This window comes from Pinus tabuliformis, chromosome 3_2, assembly GCF_031772625.1.
Source record: "Pinus tabuliformis cultivar Carrire ecotype Pingquan chromosome 3_2, CPIR1, whole genome shotgun sequence".
Lineage (NCBI taxonomy): Eukaryota > Viridiplantae > Streptophyta > Pinopsida > Pinales > Pinaceae > Pinus > Pinus tabuliformis.
In genome coordinates, this window is record NC_142302.1 from 875165326 (window position 1) to 875172227 (window position 6902).

The window sequence follows — 6902 nt, forward strand, 5'->3', positions numbered from 1 at the left end:
AGCTGCCCCTCCCAAAGGAAGTCCTTGCTATCAGCTATTGGTGGCATCGACCCGGCAGATTCAGATTTGATTTCTTTTGATCTCGAGGGTTTTACACAGAGACTACCTCACCAAGTCGCTTTCCTTATACAGGTCATCATCAATGGCAAAACAATTCATCGTACGGTCATTGATGAAGGCACCTCAACTTGCATCATGTCTGTTGCTTGCTGGAAGGCGATTGGTTCTCCTACTTTGAGTCAGTCTCCTACGACATTAGAAGCCTTCGATGGAAGAGAGTCTCGTCCTTATGGTATCCTCCAACGCTTGCCCATCTCTTTAGAAGGGAAGACGGTGGAAGTGGAGGTCGAAGTTGTTGACGCCAATCTTACCTACAACCTCCTCCGTGGACGTAGCTGGACATATGCCATGCAAGCCGTGGCCTCCTCCCTTTTCCGTGTCATTCGTTTCCCTCACCAAGGGAAGATTGTCACGGTGGACCAGCTCTCCTTCTTCGCCTCTTCTTCTGAAGGGAATGTGCCATTTGTGGAGCATACCTCTAAGTCACTCGAGAGCGTGGGTGCCGGACTTTTCAAAGATCCCGCTTTAATGGGAGTCTTTCCCCTCCCACCTTCGAATCTCGCCCCTATCAACATGATCTCTGTACGTTCTGATCCGTGGGTTCTTCCTCCCGCTAATCAGGAAGACTCTTGGGGTGAGATGATGCCGTTGAGTCCTGTCGAGCTCAACTACGTCGAAATCATCGCTGCATCGGCTCCCCCTGCTGAACCTGCTCTTCTGAGCAGTGTTCTCGATTCATATGTTTGTTTCCCTTGGCTAGGATATGAGGCTACTTCGGATCCATTGAAGGAAATATTTCCTTCCGATGAAGCCATCATAGAGACCATGTCTCTCGAAGAGCTCCCTTGGTCAGATCATCACCACCGCTCTTTGTTTCTCCCTCCCCATCCGGAAATGATCGCATGTCTCAAGCGGTTCGCTTCGTGTGTCCCATCCCCGCCCCTTCAAACACCTATTCAGCTTTATCAAGTGTCTTCTGAGGGCAATATGGGAAACATCACGCAAACCCAACCCATCGACATCTCTGTGAAACCAGGGATTGTCGAGCACATTCATATCGGAGTCACTTGCACTCCAGAGGAAGTTCAACTCTACACTGACTTATTTCGCGAATTCCGTGATGTCTTCGCATGGTCCTATGAGGAAATGCCCGGCATCGACCCCAGTATCGTGGTGCACGAAATACCGACGTACCCAGGGGCTAAGCCTGTCCGTCAGTGCCTACGCCCAATGCACCCCCAAAAGGCTGCAGCCATCAAGGCCGAAGTCGAAAAGCTTCTCAAAGCCGGATTCATTTACCCCATTCCACTTACGGATTGGGTTTCTAATATAGTCCCTGTGAATAAAAAGCAGGGTACTATCCGCGTCTGTGTTGATTACCGTGATATCAATCGTGCCTGTCCGAAGGTTAACTTCCCTACACCCTTCATCGATTAGCTTATTGATGAGTGTGCAGGAAGCGAAATCTACTCGTTTATGGACGGCTTCTCTGGCTATAACCAGATCAATATTGCACCCGCGGATCAACATAAGACGGCTTTTATCTGTCCTTGGGGCACTTTTGCCTATAAGAAGCTCCCTTTCGGTCTCAAGAATGCCGGCGCCACGTTCCAACGTGCAATGTCTTATGCCTTTCATGATATTCGTCACATTGTACAGCCGTACCTGGATGACCTCCCAGCTCATTCAGTCAAGCGTCAGGACCATCCCTCTCATCTTCGCGAAAATTTTCTCCGCTGTCGACACTACCGCATTAGGCTCAATCCTCATAAGTGTGTCTTCTGCGTAGAATCAGGCCGACTACTCGGGTTTATCGTCTCCCGAGAAGGCATCCGTCTGGATCCCCTCAAAGTCGAGGCCATCCTGAATCTTCCTCCCCCTGCCTCTTTGCAGCAGTTGCAGAGCTTGCAGGGCAAAGCGAATTTTCTTAGACGATTCATTCTGAATTATGCCGAGGTGGCTAAGGGTTTCACACGGTTATTGAAGCGAGACACACCCTTTCGTTGGGATGCCATCGCTCAGGAATCTTTCGAGCGCCTCAAGGACCTCCTTGTCTCGGCTCCACTCTTAAGACCTCCGAACTACCACCGTGATTATACTCTCTATCTAGCTGCCGCTGACACCACCATCAGCATGGTTCTAGTGCAGGATGATGATGACGGCAATGAGCACGTTATTTATTACCTTATCCGCAACCTTTTCGATACGGAAAATCGTTACGCTTACGTCGAGAAGTTGGCATTGGCCGCTGTCTGCGCCGTCCAACGTTTCCGGCATTATATCCTATTGCGCGCCACGACCGTGATTTCTGACTGCAACCCCCTGACATACATTTTGTCACGCCAGTTGCTGGGGGGAAAATACTCGAAGTGGATCGTAATCCTCCAAGAGTTTGACTTGGAATTTAGTGTTGCCAAGTCTAAGAAGTGTCTGGTCTTTGCTGAATTGCTCTGTTCTTTGCCGTCTCCTTCTGCACCATCACTTTCAGAAGAGCATATTCCGGACGAAATATTGTTTCTAATCAGCACCCTCGACCCTTGGTATGGGGACATCATAGTATACTTGCAGACATCTTCCTTCCGTCCTAATGTTTCGAAAGACACTCGACGGAGGATTCGTCATCAATCTCAACCCTATCGCATCATTGGCGATACCCTGTATCGCTTCGGCGCTGATTCTATTCTCCGCCAATGTTTGACTCTCGAGGAGGCTGAGCGGGTGTTGAATGACTGCCACTCTGGTGCTTGTGGCGGCCACATGTCCGGATATGCCACCGCCCAGAAAATCCTTCGTGCTGGTTATTTCTGGCCTTCTATCTTCAAGGATTGCATCCTTGCCATCCGTGCATGCCATGAATGCCAGATCTACCACCGGAAAATGCGTGCACCTCTGCACCCTGTTGTTACCGTAGGTCCGTTTGCCAAATGGGGCATCGATTATACATCCTGTAACCCTCGTTCGGCTGGGGGGCATGGGTATATCATCATTGCCGTGGATTATTTCACCAAATGGGCCGAAGCGATGCCTACATTGAATGAAGACGGTCACACAACGACGCAGTTTTTGTTTAATCATGTCATCACCCGGTTTGGAGTCCCTCAGGCTATCGTCACGGATCACGGAAAACATTTCCGTAATCACATGATGACGGAACTAACGACCCAACTAGGCTTGCGTCAAGATAGTTCGACGCTGTACTACCCTCAATCCAATGGCCAAGTTGAAGCCGTGAACAAAGTCTTGATCACAATGCTCCAACGTACCATTGGTACACACAAGTCTAATTGGCATCTGATGTTGTTCCCTGCCTTATGGGCCTACCGGACCTCCGTGAAGGACGCCACCGGTTTCACCCCTTTTCAGCTAATTTATGGACTCGAGGCCACCCTTCCTATTGAATGTGAGATTCCTTCGTTAAAGTTAGCTATCGAGTTTCTTCCCAACACCACTCCGGTGGAGGAACGACTTCTTTATTTAGAACGGCTAGATGAGACCCGTCGCTTAGCTTCTCTAGCTATTGAAGCGCAGAAGAAGAGGGTTAAGACTCACTTCGACAATACCATTCAACCTCGTTCCTTTGTTGAGGGAGATCTAGTACTGCTCTACGATCAAGCTAAGGATAAGCTAGGGGCAGGGAAACTCGAATCCATGTGGCTAGGCCCCTATATCGTGAAAAGAGTTTTGCAGAAGGGCGCATATGAGCTGATTGACTACGAAGGAAATCCTCTCGATAAGCCCCGTAACGGGCTTTATTTGAAAAAATACTATGCATGATTTCGTGCACCTAGCTTGTACATAAGTGTGTTTTTAGCAAGTGTGTTATGTGTGCATGATTTCACGTTTTGCTTTGGTGTGAAGGCGTGTTTGCCTCTTATTGTGTTTTATGCTTCTTGTGCAGATGTCTAGTGCACCTTATGTTGGTTTCGCTGATGGCGCCTGCCGTAGCACTTGCAATTTGTCTTCTGTGGCGTGGGCAATCTACGATCCTCACGGAGAGTTGCTAGACCTTCAAGGTGTGTGCTTGGGTCGTACCACTAACAATGTTGCCGAATACAGTGCTGTAATTGAGTTACTAGCCGAAGTAGTTGATCTCGGCATTCATGCAATGGTGGTGAACCTGGACTCTCAACTTGTCATCCATCAACTCAACGGGCGATTTTCCATCAGAGACCAACGCATTCTAAGGTTGTATTTACGTGTAAGATTGTTAGAAAGGAATTTTGATTATATCACATATCAGCACATCCCGAGACGATTAAACACGTTAACTGATGCATTGGCAAACCATGTATTAGACAGACATTTGCGTAACAGATAAACATCATACAAGAAGACATAGAAAGCATAATAAGACCATAGAATAAGCATATGTATATAAATAAATCCTTGTCCAAGCATAGTTTGCATGTGTGTTGTCATGTGTGCTTTTAAGCTTGTATAAAAATTAAAATATGTGGGTCGTGTGTTACGCAACTGATACATTAGATTACATTTGTGTTAGACATTTGCATAGCATATAAAAACATCATCACATGTGAAAGATCCATCCAAAATCAGTATATATATATATATATATATATATATATATCACGTGGCGCACCAAGGCGCTCAAAAAATAAAGTGTATATGTCTAAGATAAGGCCGGTGTTCTCAGTACATCTGAGACACATGTCTCTCAAAAAACATCAGTGGAAACAAAACCTAGATGTCTACTGTGGTGGGTTATGCTCTCTGTAGCATACAGCTACCCGTGCCACCCGCCTCAAAAGGCGGTGCATCCTGGGTTCCACCCCCACTGTGTGGATCTGAGATGCTATGGGGACCTCCTCTATCCCCTGGTAATCTGGAACTCCCGCCAGTAAGCCCTCAAGGTTGTGTGCCATAGTCTCGATCATATCGACTCCTGGAGGAGCCAGGGCCAGGGCTCCAGTGCCTTGTCCCTCTCTCCGTGCCTCTGGGGCTAGACCAAGGGGTCTCGTGGGTCCCACATCTGCACACCATAGCATTTATCAAGACATGTACATGAAAAATTAAAAAACATTACAAAAGATAAAAAATTAAAAAGGGATCAAGTGTCTTACCTCCATCGTCCCAATGCTCTCCCGCAGGCAATGGCATGTCTAGATCACTGTGGAAGTCTATGCCAGCATATGGCCAGTCCTCTACAAAAACAACCTGTCGATCCAGCCACTCTTGAAAATACACACCCCATGCCACTGGACGGCCGCCACCTCCTCGCGGCATGACATGGCCCCATCGACTAGCCCTCGTCTCCTGGGGACCTCTGGGTGGATCCACGACCATGTCCTGCAGCTGTAAGGCCGGTACCCGCTCCAGCATGAGCGGAAGTAAGAGCGACCCATAACCGAACTGCTTCGACTCGCTGCGTCGACAGTTGCTCAGTTGTCTCTTCATGCTGGTTGTTACTGCTGCTGCCCAGTTGAATATGGTGGGCTATAAACACTCAAGAGCTAATAGTAAATGGGTCTTCGAGGCCTCGTGATTGGCCAAGCAACCCGCTGCCCGGGTCACCATGAAGAGTATGGTCTGAAGGACGATGTCATCCACCGTCGGAATGCCTACCTTTCCACTCCGCATTTTACGTGCCCGCGGGCACACTCGAGCAATCATCATATCGAGGGTTTCACCGCTGGGTCGTTGCCCCTCTAGGATGGGCATCTCGCCTCGGCGTGATAACCCGGTCAAAAAATAAATATCCGTGTAATCAAACTCGATATCACGGCCTCGGATCGTAAATTTTCCATCAACTGGATTCCAGGCTCTGATTAAGAGCTCGAGGAGATCAAGTTGTGCTCACAGGCGCGGAGTAAGGAAAAATTTGAGGAACCCGCATGCCCGCATTGCATTACGGCACCTAGCATCGGCATAAGCTGCTATATCTTCGTTATCGTGAGCTCTCTCTTGCCAGACAAATGCCATTGTGTCCTGCATGATCATAAAAAACTATTAGGGCCCTGACCGTTGAAGTTTATACGTTCAAATTCATAAAAATAAAATTTCACGGCGTCAGCGCTGATAATGGCGCCCTTTGTTTTTTTCCTTGGGTCAGCACGGAAGCACATGTGTTTCCCGCGCTGATCCAGAGGTGGTGTGTGTAAAAATTAATCGATCAGCGCGGACCCGATGAGGAAATCCGCGCTGACCGAGAGCGCATTAAAGCTCAAAAAAAATTGCCCAAATGGCCACTTCCCACCGTGGAAATGCTGCAAAAAGGACTCAAAATGAAGCGCAAGGAAAGGAGAACCTACCTGGAACAAGTTGTAGGATGGATGGTGTCCGCACGGGATGGAATTCGCTCCGTCAACCTCGCAGCTCCACAACGTTCTCCACGGCTCAAAATGGTAACAATGGTAAAAAATTTCTTTTACCCCCCTATTTATGGTAAAAATTTTATAATTGACTATGGTTTTTCATAAATGTGGGTTTTTGTCATGTTTTTACCATGTATTTAGTGCCAATGTCGCTATACTATGCTTTTATGCATGTTTTACTTATGATTTTAACATGTCGAACGGATTTACGCATGCGGTGTTCTTGTGCAGATTCTCGTAACCAGCAGGGTCACGATGGTCCTATACACACTTGATCCCCAAAACGTCGTCTTTAAGCTCTTTTTCTACGTAAAGCAAGAAAAGATGGCCGAGCTCCCTTTCGGCTCGTTAAACGGGACGAGAGGCGGTCGCTTTTAAAGCTCTTTTTCCGACCGTTTAAATTAAAAAGATTGTCGGGTGTTTATCGTTTCGCACTCGTTATTGGCTCCAGAACGACGTGCTTCTGACCGCTTTTTTACTTTTTCGGGTCGAAGTCACTACTTACGAAAA